We start from the raw sequence: 16087 nt of genomic DNA, 5'->3' as shown, positions 1-16087 counted from the left end.
TAGCCAAAAGTGGCACTAAAAGCGAGTAAAATATAGCAAAATAGCATTGGTTCGAATGTTTCATTTATATTTTATCGTATATTTAATATATATAGACGCTCATACTAAGATTAACAGTGTGTACATAGTAAAGGGTTCATACTGAATTAACAAGCAACACGCACCGCTTAAGAATATAAGCAATCATTCAGTGTAGCTGCGCTACCAGAAGACGTCACCAGACTAGAACGACGCGATGCGACGCGACATGTGCACCTTGTCATGTCACTTCGAAAAGTCACATATACTTTTGAGTGTTTGTTTCCAAGTTATAAGCTTCGCTTCTCGCTTTGGTTTGGAAGCTCCCTAAACTCGTACAGGATTCGAACACAGAATCCCCAGTCGTAGAGCACGGAGACAAGTGTTCATACTTCTAAAAGCTAACTGCTTGATCTGAGTCCTTAACTTCAATGTAGTTCTTTTTCTAACGACCGTGTTTGGAAACACTGTTGTTTCATGCGATACACCTCTGCGGCCACTGCGCCGTGCATGGGTTGTTTTGCTACGTTGCCACATTTTTTGGCGTCTTCACTTCCCGCCCTCTCTGCTTAAAGTGCGACTTGAAAAGTTGAGAAGCTCCAAACCTGACAACGTCGCGGGGGAACACAAGCACGCCCCCCTCTTGCAGAAAACGATCACAGCGACTTGCCAAGCTGCCTGTTTTCACGTTCATCTCTCCATTGCGTATCAGCTTCACAAAGAAGGAAAAGCAGGAGTAGAAAACATTGATTTTATTCCTTTATGATAAATAATGACTGGAAACTACATGTACTGACCATCTACAATCATAAAGAAAATATTAATTCCATTAATTTTGAAATTACAAGGTAAAATATAAACAATATAAATACTCTTCCCGTTTCTAAACGTGAATAATATGTAGCTGTATATTTTATTGAAATTAAAACAAATTATGTAATAAAGTAAAGGGCCAAAATAAAATTTAGGTTTAGTAAAAGGAAGCGTGTTCATTTCATGTGGCTTTATTAAGACGACGTTTACAAAGTTACACAAGCAAATGTACTTAGAGGAACAGCGAAGCCCTAGACAGAGGTTATGCCATTATAATGTGAGTGGGCGAGTGCTACAAAAGGTAATGTTCTTCCTTGTGCTTTTTACGGTGCTATCTTTCAAGCAGAAGATATGGCTACACACATTCTCGATCTCGGCCATACTGTGGGTGATATTATCAACATCACGCTCTGGTGAGGGGATAGTAAAAAAAGAAAGCTAAGTATGTAGTTCCACTTCCCCTTAAAACGAATGCGTATAAACGGTGGAGGCACGTAGTTGTTCGGAACGCACTTTAATCTGAAGGTCCAGTTCCTATTAGCCTAACTGTGCATAAAGTGGACTTAAAACACAAAATTAATCAATCAATGCGTATATGTTCTCATTCAGTAAATTAGTCGGACCCTGTGGCCGAGTGGTTATTACATCGCGCTGCGATGCCAAGGGTCCGGGGTTCGAATCCCGCTCGGGCTTATTTGTTTGTGAATGTCCATTCATCAATTTCATCATCTCATCACTCATTCCCATCTTCGCAAATTAGCCAAGAGCCACAAAACGCGAAGTAAAATAACTAAATCAATCAATCATTCAGTAAATTCGACTCTATTGCAGCTACCGGCCCCCATGGCGGAGTGGTTACCACATCGTGCTAGGTCACCAGGGGCCCGGGTTCGAATCCCGGCCTGGGCATGGATGTTTGCGAGTGCCTATTTATCAATTTGATAATATCATTATCATCCCCATTGTCGAAAATTAACCCAAAGTGACACAAAGGGAAGTAAGATAAAGTAAATCAATCCGTCAATCTATTGCAGCTGACCTTCGTGGCGGAAAGGTTAGCACAACGCATTACGACGCTACTTCGGTGTTCCTTTGTAGATTCTCCTCATCAATTTTATCGTATCATTACTAATCCCTAGGGACACAAATTTATGGTAAATAAAAACTGAGGAGAGCGGTAAATAAAATGTTAGATCAGCGGTATATACCAGCGGTGAAAAACAATGCACACACTTTTTCATTATGAGAGGAAAAAACATACAAAAGACCTATAAATTGATAAACTACTTCATTTTAATATACTGTACACATGCACAAGTACTTAGTTGTCCAACCAAAAAGAAAACATCAACACAAAATGACTTCATTTCTAAATTGCATATCTCAAGTGATTTATTCATTGTATGTATTTAAAGGATATCCTTGCTGTCCAACAAATAAAATAATCAACTCTGCACATACACAAACACATGTTAAAAATCACATGATGATAAACAAAATTCATTCATGACTGAACACAAATGACACCATTGTTTCCCTTGATGTGCGGGAACAGACTAATCTTATCGCTGCTACAGCTAGCAAGCTCAATGAAACTGGAAGTTGAGTAGACATTCGGGGCAAGAAAGGAATGCAGCTTGACAGGGAGCGAAGTTTTCGAACTGAGATTATGTGCATGGGAAATCCCAATTTGCAGCGTCTTCCTGATGTGATCGAAGATAAAACGTTCTTCAGCTGCTAGTGGTAGGAAACTTTAGGCAAACGTTTCGTTGCAAATCGACAGTTTGCGCGCGCAACCTCGATTGCCGGTTTTTGCGTGTTTTCTACTTAATTTGATGATATTTCACGGTTATTTCGCAAAAAAGCGTTCATTTCGTGGAAAAGCACACATTTCGCATTACTTCGCGAATAAAACTCATGCATATTTCATCATTGAGGGTGTAGTTACGTGCAGAATGTTCAAAATTGAATCTTTTTTTTACATTTCGCGATTTCGCGCATAGCGAAAATTCAATGTCCCTACTAATCCCCATAGTTTCGTCTAGCCAAAAGGGGAAGAAAAGCTACGCTACATAATAATAATCTAGTCAAATCAACTGTATTTTATTCATTTGTTTTACCTTGCTGCCTCCAGGAAGGAGTGGTACGAAGCCAGAAGCCCTAATTTAGAATCCTGAGAAAGGCATGGATATGCCATTGTGTTCGTTTTACAATTTATTTCTGCATTCCATCAGCAATGCTCATTAACGATTAACTAAAGAAAAGCGACTCAGATTAACGTTAATAGGCTATACGTTAAATTTTTCTGTCGCTTCATTAATGTGGAACATTTCACTATCCTAGGGGAAAATGTTATTTGTGCAACGTAAGGAATATTTGCATTCCAAGCAATGCAAGGCATGGGAGGGGGATTACTAAATTGAAAATACCATCTTTCGAAGCGTAACATATATTTTATGCAGTTTATGCTACACTAAGAGCAGCATTTTATTGTTAGTTCATTTAGTTTTATTAAAGTCGCATTTTTACCATTTCTTGCTAATTGCGAGGATGCAAATGAATGTTACAAATGGAGAAGGGACAATCACAAACATATAACGCAAACCCCACAGAGGATTATACTGACTGTGAATGCATGCTACTACTCGCTCTTCTGCAAAATGTATCGAGGCTGATCTACGTGGAAGAGAGACTGAAATATGATGTGTTCAACATATTATTGTATCATAATTGTCAGATATACAATGTTACAAAGTAACAAACCGTTTCTCGGGAACTGTAATACATATCAAGAGACAGCCGCTCAGGATCACGTGATCATAAAAATACGCTGAGAGCACTAAAAGTAGCAATTTTAAGAAAACAGGGTTTTTCGATGGTTGTATGATTATGTATGGCAGTTGGCAGTGGCTGAGAACAAAAATAAAGTATTTAAATTTTTCCTTCGGAATTTTTATGTGCTGTTTTATGTGCATGAATTACATTTCAAGCTCTTCTTGATGATTTTGTTTTTCTACGCCTTGAATTTCTTTGGCCGTTATCTCTTTGTATCGATATCACGGACTCAAACAGCACAGGTGACGTCACAGGAAGGACAGTAGTGCGTCCCAAATGGCGAAACGATAGCGTAATACGTCAACATATTATGCGCCGCTCAGTGTTCTGTTTTCTAGCCTATACGCCGAACAACCGATTGCGAATTTTAGGTTGAAAATTAAAACCTTAACCTCCAAAAGTATCATATTAATATGAAAGATAACATGAAACAAACCCTTCAACAAAGTATTAAGATATATAATTGTAGTTATAAAAACGTACCGATTAAATTATATTCTTAAACCTATATGGATATTTTGAAACATATTTTTATAGAAAGAAATTACGGCTTTTCAACAACACTTTTAATGTCAGTTAAAATATATTCATATTTTCAATCACTGATTGACGCATAGTCGTAACGTAATTTCCTGAGAAATATGGTGTGAAAAGATGAATTCCCCCACTTCTAAAAGTTCGACTCTGTTTTAGAGTGTGTTGAGTGATCGTACACTCCGGGTTCGAGTCCCGTCAGCCTGGACGAGGCTGTTTTGTGAGTGTCTCTTCATCCATTTAACATAATCAAGATTCATCGTCGTGAATTGCCAAAAGTGGAAGAAAAGCGACGTAAAATAAATAATAAATATCAAATAAAAATGACTTCTAAAAAACAGTGGCCTGGCCGACGACAAAGCTTCGTACTGTCCATAACTGCACAAATTAACCTAACAGTCCATAACTCCCCCCCCCACGTCCCTTTTGAACAGGGAATCATTTCGTGAGTTTATAACTGAACAAAATATAAGACATAAAAAAGAACAAAGTAGGTTTCAGGGGTGACCAGTGGCATAGCACCAGCTCCCTCGATGCAGGGAAGGGGGAAGCTGGGACCTGTCTATGCAGTAAAGGTACAGCTGTTCCCTGTGCATTGCGCCATGACTGAATTTCAAGGGAGTGTGGACTGTGGAGTTATAGGGCATAATATGATAAGATGACCTGATTACTGCAACAATTCTGTGCTGTCTCTCTTCATTAGAAAAATATACGCAATGTTTGGTATAGGTGACTTCGCACTCACCGCACTGCGAGAGGAGGGGGTCCAAGCCTCAAGACTCCATTCCGAGACCGGAAATTGAAGGATAGAAAATAATTATGATGATAAATTGAATTCTTCAAGTTTCTCCGATTTGAAACACAATTTAGTAAATAGTGTTGAATTTTGCGTACGTGTTATGTGTGACCATATTTCTATTATTCATTTAAATTATGAAACTAATTAGTATGTTAATACCTGCTATTTATATATCAAGTTAAAACATCATGACACTTTGCTGAATGAGTTGAAAGGTGCTTAAACTTAAAATGTGCTAAGGTGACAGAGAACAGGCGATTGGTTCACAAGCCGTTAACATGTGCTGTTAACGAACAGCGATATCTCTTTATATCTAATCATCACGATCCCTTGCACAAACACTGCGTCATAAATTAAACAATAAAGAAAGATTCCAACGAACTACTGTCGAATTAAAAATTATGGCTACTCGAGTTTGCACTAGAATTAAAAGTTAACCAGTTAACTTATTGAATTCTGAGTTAAGCTGTAATAACTAATTTTCTTTCAAGTATGCTTTCAATTTGTTATCTCGTGAGAACAAAAAAATTCCGCTTTTTTGGTGTTTTTCAAACTTCGCTCTCTTTGAGAATCCGTAATTAAAAAACTTGTGGTCCAATCGTGACGAAATTGAAATACGAACTCTACTGTTTAATTTTTAAATTGGAGTCCAAACTCGAGTCTCCATAATGTTTAATCCGACTGTAGACAATCATTCGCTTTCAGGTCAATTGCCCTGAAGTAGTACCAACACAGAGAAAACAGGAATGGCATAGTCTCCCTCCTTTCCGTACTTTCAAGCGGCAACCCTGGAATCAGCCACGAACGGCGTCATCAACCCCCTCCCCTCCCTTGACGTCCCCTCGCACTCAAGCAAGAAGCACAGTGTCGGAGGTCAATGTGCACATGGGCCAATCTTGAGGGTCTCAAACAATTACCAAAATTCTGCTTTGAGTTTGCGTTAATACTTTTTCACAATTTTCCGTGGTGTAACTAAATCTAAAGAATAAACGCGATAATATGGAGTCATGGTTATCGTGTTTGTACCTTCATCATTTTATCATTCCACCTCATTGTTTCGATTCACCCACGAAGTAGACCAGCGATGTATTATAAACAAAATAGAAATAGCTATGTAGGGAACATTTTAATTGAATAGGTCGCCAATTCTTTCAAAATAATGTGACGTGTAGATACGTTTATATTACAATCGAAGCAAGCAAGAAATATTTTTTGCAAAATTGAGGGAAAACCCGGCAATTTTGACCAAATATTTAGTCTAAAATTTCTACTAAAGTAAAAAGTTGTTAACCGTAAGTGGCTGCTGGGAGGTCAGAATGTAATGTTGATTTATTTGGGAGAGGCAGAAAGTGCCTCGTCTGACCACCCACTTCCCCCAAGCACAAAGTGTGCCTGTATAAAATGAGTTGGCATAATAGTCCTTCCATTAATACTGGCCATGGTTTGATTGCAAATATCTTTCAGACATCTGTATTGAAACTGACTCGCTAAAACATTTTAGCATGATTTTTCTTTTACATTTGTTGAACAAAGGAAACTGGGAAACATTGTTAACTGTTCGACCATGTCTTACATTAATATAACGCAAATGTGCGTAGGCGTGGAACTAAAAGTACTTGCAATCACACGTGTAGGTAATTTCACTTTGTTTCGGGCGGGGTATAATACAAGGAAACTCAGTAACATACATATACGTATTGCATTCTCCGTACCTTGTGGGGTGACGCATCCCTCTCCCCTCCGCCGCGGCTAAACACGCCAGCAATCTTCCATCCTCTGCATTGAACACTTGTCGTAGCCAACATGAAGCAAAGGCGAGGTGGCAACAACCGAAGATATTTGAATGTGAAAACAAGCACAAATGCAGAAGCAGTGCCCTCGTTATCAAAATAAAATTTTACTTCATGAAATCCACTTCAGAGTTAGAGGTAGGAATGGACGATATCGGAAATTTAATATCGCGATATATTATCAAGAAAACATCATCACAGACGATACGATATTTTTACGTATAATGATAACGGTGATATATCGATTTCCTTTATTTTCGAAAATTGAGATAAAATTTAAGACTAAAATTGGTAAACGCTGTAAGTACCACGATACTTCAAACACCGTTTTCCACGTTAAACTGTGAAATGTGCCATGCTTTGTAATGTGCTAAACGTGAAATGTGGCTGGTAGCTCTCTAAGTAAGTAGTTCAAAGGGCGTGTAAAGAGGTCACTAGTGTGCACGTTCTTACGGCTGATGTGCGGAACGATGCGATTTCACAACACTTTCGCTTTTGACACTTACAACGTTTATCACTTTCAGTCCTTATATTGATAAATGGACACAGAAACATCCATGCCTAGGCTGCATTCGAAACTGGTACCCCTAGTGTCGTAGCGCGATGGGCTAACCAGTCCTCCACGGGGGCCTGCCGCGGCGATATATCGTCTTCACGATATATATCGCCAAATGTCGTGACGATATATCGCTGACACCATATATGTCGCCAAATACCGTGACGTTATATCGCTGACACGATAGATGTTTTAAAATTTATTGACGATATGTTGCGCAACACTAGTAAGAACTAATAACCTGGAAGTTAAATTGGAAGTTTAATTCGAAAATAAACGAAAGAAGGCAAGGAGAGGAGATTTAAAATTACAAACAGATTTAATAGAGGATTCAAATGTTCGTAGGTAAGCGAAGATATGTAGCCCCGAGAAAAGTGAGTTTACACTGGATATAAAGCAAAGCAAACAGCTCGACTATTTCTTAAAAGTTCTTGAAAGAAATGAGCCGGAGGAAACAGGCCATCCCTTTGGGCGGTCGCAAATCCGAGTAAACCATTTTTCAGGACTAAACTTGAAACCAAATCTGAAGAAAATAAAACTGCCAGTTTCTGGATCCGCGCATCTTTCAAATCTCCATTGCCGAAGCTGAAATTAAAAGATTGTCGAAGGGAATGTAAGAACACTTTATGTTTTGAAACGTAAAAATAAACAAAACAAACTTTGCACTTTTTTAGCGCATCGAACCGTACTCTTGGTTATTTGTTAGTTTGACTGTCGCAAGTAATCCTCCGCTCCAACACACCACACACGTACCTGGGGCCTCTCCGATGGTGTAGTTGCAACGTTGTCGATTTGCCAAGAGGTCCTGGCACATAGTGCAGTGGTTCGGATCCCACTATAAACTGTAGGTCCCGTTCCGATTAGCCTATCTGTGCATAAAGTGCACTTTATTAACAATTGAAATCAACAATGTGCCGGACCTGCGCTTGACACACACAGCTAGAAATCTCCCTGTGCCTAACCTATTTCTTTCATGACCAGGATAACTCCTTTACATTTTGTAAGGGGTATTAAAGGACTTTTGACTCGTCATAGTTCATGTAATGAGGCTTTTATCAGTCACATAGTTACACATATTACTTTGTATCTTCTGATCCCATTGCAGTCCCAGAGTGATTTTTTTATATGTTTTAGAGTATGGCATGAGGGACCAAATATATTTTTTTCATGATTTTTGGTGATGACATGTTTTGAGATATTCAAGGTCAAAAGTCAAGGTCACGTGACAAAATTATATTTTTTTCCAAAGGTAGACTTGTTATATATCTCTGGAAAGCTTTTTCAATTCCATGTACAATAAGCTTTATTTGAGCTTCCTAGGTGAAATAGAGGCGGAGTTATAGCACGTTTAGTATAGCTAAGAGGGCTCAAAAAGGGCAATTTATGCAAACTTTGACCTTTAATAATTTAACAATTATAAGACGCACGAGACTCAAAATTTTCATAGTTACTAAGTTCTATGCATAGTTTTAAGTCGCCAAATTTCATGAAAATCAGAGTTGGTCAGGTTGTGGGCTGTGTTGATTTCATATGGAATGACTCTTCAGTGCTTTGGTTAGCGTAATTTGCATTGGATACCAAACTCTAGATTGAATTATTCTTCTAATAAATTGTTAAATATCAGCCAAGACATCAGAAAAGAGTCTTTGTCGTATTCTAACTTTCCTAATTTTACGTCTCCTCTCTGACACTTTTAATTGATAAGAACAAATGATGAAGACACGAAATGACAAAACAATATTTAAAACTTTGTTTTAAGTCAACCTCTTGCAAAGATCGGACTTACAATTTAAAGAGGCACTCCACAATGTGCCTCCACAGGGAATAGAACCTGGAACCCCTTGATTACAATGCAACAGTGTTACCCACTGCACGATACAAAAATTAAAAACTAAAAAAAAGAAAGAAAGAAAGCAAAAATAAACTCAAGGGGTTCAACCTTGAACCGTTGGTGGTGATATCTACATTCTGTCATTTGACATCTGGAACCTTCAGTCGGTTTCCGTTGCGGAGTAAACGGCGTAACGCGCCTCAGGTTCCTACGTACCTGGTCAGGCGTGGATGTATCATTGTGTGATCCATCACCATTTCATCGGTTCGTCATTTATCCTCAACGTCGCGATTAACACGAAATGTAGAAAATGGGCGTAAAATAGAAATACACTGGAACCCTTAGTTTAGTGTTGACATTGGCGATGAATGGCAACTGTAAGCACAAACATTCGTGTATTAGACGACCAAGATTTGAAATTTGAGCTCCTTCTCTAAGAATTCAATTGCCACTTTATGCACAGAAAGGCTATTCGAGACTGAACCGACAGTCTAAAGTGGAATCCGAACCACTGTACCAGGACCCCTTGACGCTATCGTTTTCGAAGACCATAGCAAAACGTCCTTTTCCTATATACAGTCAACTGCAAACACTATAGCAGGCACGATATCCATAGTTTTTCCATTATTTTCTTTCCCAGACAGGGCTTTTTTTTAAGAAGCTGTATGAGGATTCCGATCCTTGAAAATCACATTGAGAAACACAGATTTAATTAACAATGATGAGCAATTCGTCTATTATTACATTTGCCTTCGATTGTACGCACAACATACGAATTCTGCACTTTTCGCAAATTACACACGAAGAGCGAGAGAAACCTGGGAAGTGCTTCTACAGATAACATCTAAAAACAACGCCTAATGGTTTTCCCCCATCCCTTGTCTGCGAGGGCGAGGGACTTAGTGGGCATGGTTGCCACTGCCTCAGAGACACATGCAGGTCGTGTGGGAAGAGAGAGAGAACTAAGAACGCTCACTCCCGTGTTCTCTCAGCATTGCTTCAGGAAACGTGTAACAGAAATATTGTCAATTTAAACAGTGTAAACCAGCTTTATGTTTTAATGTTGAAAAAATAATTATTTAAAAGCAGCTAAGTTAAGCATAAAAGATGAGTGTCTGGCAACCTTAGATACCGATAGCAGAGAAACAAGATCGCCTGCTTGACAGTAAGGTTGTCCTGTCTCCTGGTTGCAACGTCACACGTTGCAAACGCAAGCTGCAGAAAATGCAAGCTATTCGAAAAAAAGTTTAGAAGACACTTTTTTTATATTTAATCAATCGGTCTACAAACCGAAGGCAATACCAATTGAATAGAATGGCCATATTTCCACGCAACAACTTTATTTTTACTCTACATTTTTTTTGTCTGAGAGCGTACGGGGGTGGGGTGGGGTCTGTAGACTCCCCTAATACATCAGCAATATTCAAAGAAATTAAATGCAGTATTCATTCATTCATTCAGCATAGGTTACATACGCGTGACTTACAAAGTACGAAATTAACCTGGAACATAATTTTGTTGTGGATATGAGAGGGCGTACAGAACGGAAGAAACGGGATGTTTCCTGCAAGTTATAAAATGTTCTGTTCAAATAATCGTCTGCAATAAGTGAGAAATAATTTTCCAAAGGGCGGAATCACAGCCTGATTTCCTGAAATTGCTGTTCTCTGCTTGCTTTCCTACTCAATAACATGCAACTCACTATCACTAGAATTCACGAATGTTAACGAAAAGAAGATTTACATAAGATAAGGCATTTTGCCATCCCAAACTCGTGCACCCGAAGGTCCGTACTGAGAAGTTAACTTTAGGTCCAGCCCTGAGTTACTGAACGTAAAACTAAAATTACAGGCAAAATAAATTCATTAAATGAAGGGCTCTGCTGTAAACCACGGTAAGTGAAATCTTACCATGTATATCTTACAAGTACAATCTTACAAAAATGATCAAAATGTCACAAACAGTTCAATCTGTTTTTTATACTTCATTTTTTGTGATTTTCTTGTCACCTGAAGTGAAACGAAGGAAGGTTTTTAACCGTAACACTCGATTGCTCAATATCCATGGAAACAATCTCTTCTCAGGGGATGATAGTGCATGAGAACTATTGGGAGTGGAGAGGTCCAAGGACAAGGTGCAACGGGGGTATTTCCCCAACAATCTATCTTTCAAAAGATCATTAACAGATCTACAGCAATAGCAACGTATTCACAATTAATGTGAAACAAGAAAGGACAATAAATATAAGAATGAAACCTAATTGATTTATATTAATAGAAAAACTAAACAATGTTTGAAGTGTTACGCCGACATCCGTGGAGGAGTGGTTAGCATAGCGTGCTACGACGCCTGAGGTTCCGGATTCGAATCCCAGCCTGGGCAGGGGTATTTGTGAGTGTCCCTTCATCGGTTTCATTGTACATCAGCCATTTCCATCTTCGCGATTAGCCAAAAGTGGTAGAAAAGCGAAGTAAAATAAACCAATTCAATCAATCAATCTTTCAGCTGTTCCATAATAAAATAATTTCAACAATTTTCAAATTAATTGACATCTTTAACCACTTAGTAAAGAAATCAGTTTGCTGCTTTATGCAAATCTGATATTTATAAAAGTAAAAAAAATCCTTTAAATGTATTTAATAATGTTATTTTTAAATATTTAGTGATTTAGTAATTAGTAATGTTGTAACGTATATATATTAGCGCGCACGTACGTGTAGATTAAGATCTTTGTACCCCTCAACCAGTGATTTCACACCATGTACACGAAGCAAAAAGAAGAAGAGTCAGTATTGATTGATTGAGTTGGTGTTTTAAGTCCACTTTATGCACAGTAATGCTAATCGGAACTGGACCTACAGTTTAAGGTGGAATCCGAACCACTATGTGCCTCCACCGGGCATCGAACCCGGGACCCCTTGATTACAAGGCAACGACGAAGAGTCGGTATGATGATGTTACACCCATATTCTGCCTTCCGTTTCAAAGATAAGGGCCTCCCTGATTGTTTCATGCCCAACGCTCTCGCTTTGTAATGAAGAGGTTCAGAGATCGAACTTTCATGCCTGCTTGGGCAGATTGCTCAAAGGCTCGAATCCCACTTTAAACTGTAGGTCCTTCCCGATTAGCCTATCATGAAAAAGGTGGACTCAAAACAAAGTTGTCCGACCCTGTGGCCGAGTGGTTAGCACATCGCGCTGCGACGCCAGGGGTCCCGGGTTCGAATCCCGGTCGGGCTTGGTTGTTTGTGAATGTCCATTCATCCATTTCATCGTTTCATCACTCATCCCCATCTTCGCAAATTAGCCAAGAGGTACAAAACGCGAAGTAAAATAAAGTAAATCAATCAATCAATCAATCAATCAAAACAAAGTTAAACCACAGATTAGCGTGATTTGACCAAAGTTTTGCTTTGACACGTATAGTAAACGATTAAACAACACTGACCCCCCCACCCTTACACTCATTCGTTTTGCTTTGTAGTTCGCATGTATTGACTTCAGTTATATCCTTCTTAAGTGGATGATGGGCAAAGTTTGATAGACAGATATTAGCAACGATGGCAAAAACGAAGTACGTAGTGACCAGCAGCTAATGCAAACGCAATTTTGCGTCTGTAGCTTTTGCGAACGCGGGATGAGACTTCCTGGCTCCATTCTTTACTCCGCAGACGCTGCCAGCAAGGGAGGTCAAGAAGCAAGTTGTACAGCATTATAGTGCAGAAGGCCTTAGAAAGATCGCTTCGCGAGCTTACAGCAGACAACAATATGGGGGTGTGTCTGCGAGAACCAATCAGGTCCGCGAATGAGCGAGCCCGGTTGCCACAGCTAACTCGCTGCACCCTTCTGGAAGGGTGAATGACCTCTGCCTCTTGCTACCTCGGCCTGTTTGTTCGGCTGAGGAGCAGACGACACGAAAGTATCGGCAATAGTGTGCGAGCGACGTCTGCTGTTAGCCCGCGAAACGCTCTTTCTAAGGCCTTCTGCACTATAGCTATCGCTTGTGGCGTTCTGAAAGACCACTGTGGAAAGTAAAGGAACCCACCAAAGAGTGTTTTCGTTTTACTTTGTACAGTAAACGGCAAAGAAATGGTAGGCAAATTGTCCATTGCTAGTTTCATTACTTGTTATTCTACATCCTGTGTTGTTTTAAGGAATTACACTGTTGGTTCGAAGCAGGAATTGCCCTCTTCATATTATTTCAATTCAGTATCATCACATTGTGTAATACAGACTGAATGAAAATGGTGGTGGACAATTTGCCTACTGTTTCTTTCGCCGCTGAGTGTACAGCAGAACTGTTAATTACATTTATAAAATTATCAGAAAATACTTTAAATAACTTTAGATCAATTCGTATTTTCTTTTAAAAAAATCAGCCTGAGGCTATCCAACTAGCAGTGACGTGCGGTGACGTCGACACTTGGGGTAGCAGTCAGTGGCGTGCTCAAGGGGGGGGGGTTGGTGTGGGTCACACCCTTCCCACTTTAGGGCCCAGTATTCCTACAAAAAAGAAGAATGTCAATAACAGAAAAAGATTGCAAGATTATGAATGAGTACTAGAAAAAAGTACACGTAACCCCCACCAACATTCGAAAATAAAAAACGATTTGATTTGACTCTAAGCCAGAGATCCTGGGTTCGAATCTCGGATTGGCCATGGGTATTCTTTGTGTGTGTCCCTTCATCAATTTTATCGTACCAAAAGTGGCGGAAAAGCGAAGTAAAATAAAGCAAATTTCATTTTTGTTACTTAGAGTCGCTTTTTGTCACACTTGGTTAATTGCGAAGATGATACGATAAAATTAATGAAGGGACAAACACAAAGAACACCCATGCCCAGGTCGGGGTTCGAACCCGGAACTCCTGGTGTCGTAGCGTGCTGTGATAACCACTCCCCCACGGTTGGTTGATTTGGTGACAGGTAACAAAACACAGCACACTTTTTTGTAGTTTCTTCAATGATATTCATTTGACTTTTTGAGTTCTGAGATACATTTTTCATTCCAAATTATTTCATTATTCCCTGCAACACATAGGACAAGAATGCGCACTCATCCCGGTTTCTAGTCCTGGCCTGGATTGTTCATATGAGGCCCCTTCATCAATTTCATCATATCATCACTCAATCCTCATTTTCGCGATAACCCAATGTGGCAGAAAAGCGAAGTAAAATAAACCAAACCAACAACAATATGAACACTCGTTCTTTTGCCCAAATAAATACATCCGTATTTATGACTCTTAGAGGCCAAGAGTAGTATATTTAAATAAAAAAATACTACTAAAACGAGAGAGAGAGAGAGAGAGAGAGAGAGAGAGAGAGAGAGAGCCTGAGCACATATTTGTAATTTAAGCATGATATATTCCATATTTGAAAAAGAAAAAAAGAAAGAAAGCATAACATTATTGTCTGCACATAACACGTTCCCATTTAATAAATAATGAAACTACATCCCACATTATACATACGTACATATTGTACAACGTATAAAAGGCTGTGTAAATACAAAGAACATAAGTACTGCAGAAAATTTTACCCTGTGTTCTTTAGAGGATTTACAAAAAAAATATGAGAAACCAATCCTCTATCTGTCCTATAGGAGATAGACTGAAGGACCTGAAAGCCTGGGCTTTCAACTATTGCAGCGGGGGGGAAGGGGCAAGGGAGGTAGAGGTAGAAATCTTCCTTTTCCTTGGGCCGGCCGTTTCTACCTGGAAACTGGTCAGGCCGAAGAAGAGCGAGCTAGGGTATCCAGCCAGTTTTGCCCGCGGATCACACCGATGGACGAGAAGCGAGTAGTTGTATTTGTGCTATAACCAGGACGAGAAAGGAAGAGCTCCCCTCAAGCAGGTTTGGCTATACTTAAAACAAGCTCAACATGAGCATATGAGCTTTTTGCTCAAGTGTAGTACCCCCTCTAATCCAAGATTTTTGTAAAAATGCCCTCAGGAATTTTCTGTGAAAGGAAGAGCCCCCTCAGATTGATGTGCCTATACTTACAAAAGGCACTTCTGTGAGATTGTTGTCCATAAATTTGTTAAAAATATGCCCCTCTTGATATTTTTTTTGGCCGCACTTAAAACTAGGCCAAGACACACACACATACATACATATACACACACACCCATACATATTTACTTCTGGTTTAAGTTCAATTGGATACCAGCTTCAATTTGTATATCTAGTATTAAAAATAATATAATTCTTCTAGAATTGCTCCGTGACTCTCTCATTTCTTACATTATAAACATATGATTTTTCGCCTATGAGAATAACACTACATATGGTGTCATCAGGTAAAGCATCATGGAATTCACAGACAATTTTAATATTTGTTCTGTCATTCACCACAACCTGTTTTCTTTTTGAAGCATTGATTACAAACATGGGTCTCTGTGCTTTGAATTCATCTGGTGTGTAATACATATCCGTATTGCCTGTAGTGACTCTCTTGAAAGCCGAAAAAGCCTCATATAATTTGAGGAAATCATTCTTGGACATGTCTAAATTATAATTTTCTCTAGGAAAGACCTCATTTCTGCCATTTTTAAGATATATGTTCTTGATGTTGCAGTTATCAAATTTGCTTGAATTTTTTTCCTGATTGTTGTGTCTTCCAGTCTGAAACAATACCACTACAAAATCAGGCATGTCATATTGAATACTGGAGAATGAATTTGTAGCATCAAATTCATAATAAGAACCAGATGCGGGCTTCTGTACACATTGATATGTATAAAATTGCAGAGGAATCTGTGGATTTTTTATTATATCAGCTTTGTATTTAAGAGCATAACTGGCCTCATACTCAACAACAGGGATTCTTAACTCCATAGTCTGAATAATGCATTTGCCTGCATCTGGTAGGGTATTGGGCAGAGCTTCTCCTGTGGGGTTTATTGCACTGT

This window comes from Lepisma saccharinum, chromosome 16 (genome assembly GCF_977018435.1).
Source record: "Lepisma saccharinum chromosome 16, izLepSacc3.1, whole genome shotgun sequence".
Lineage (NCBI taxonomy): Eukaryota > Metazoa > Arthropoda > Insecta > Zygentoma > Lepismatidae > Lepisma > Lepisma saccharinum.
The sequence above is the reverse complement of the archived record's forward strand: the minus strand, read 5'-3'. Positions refer to the sequence as shown.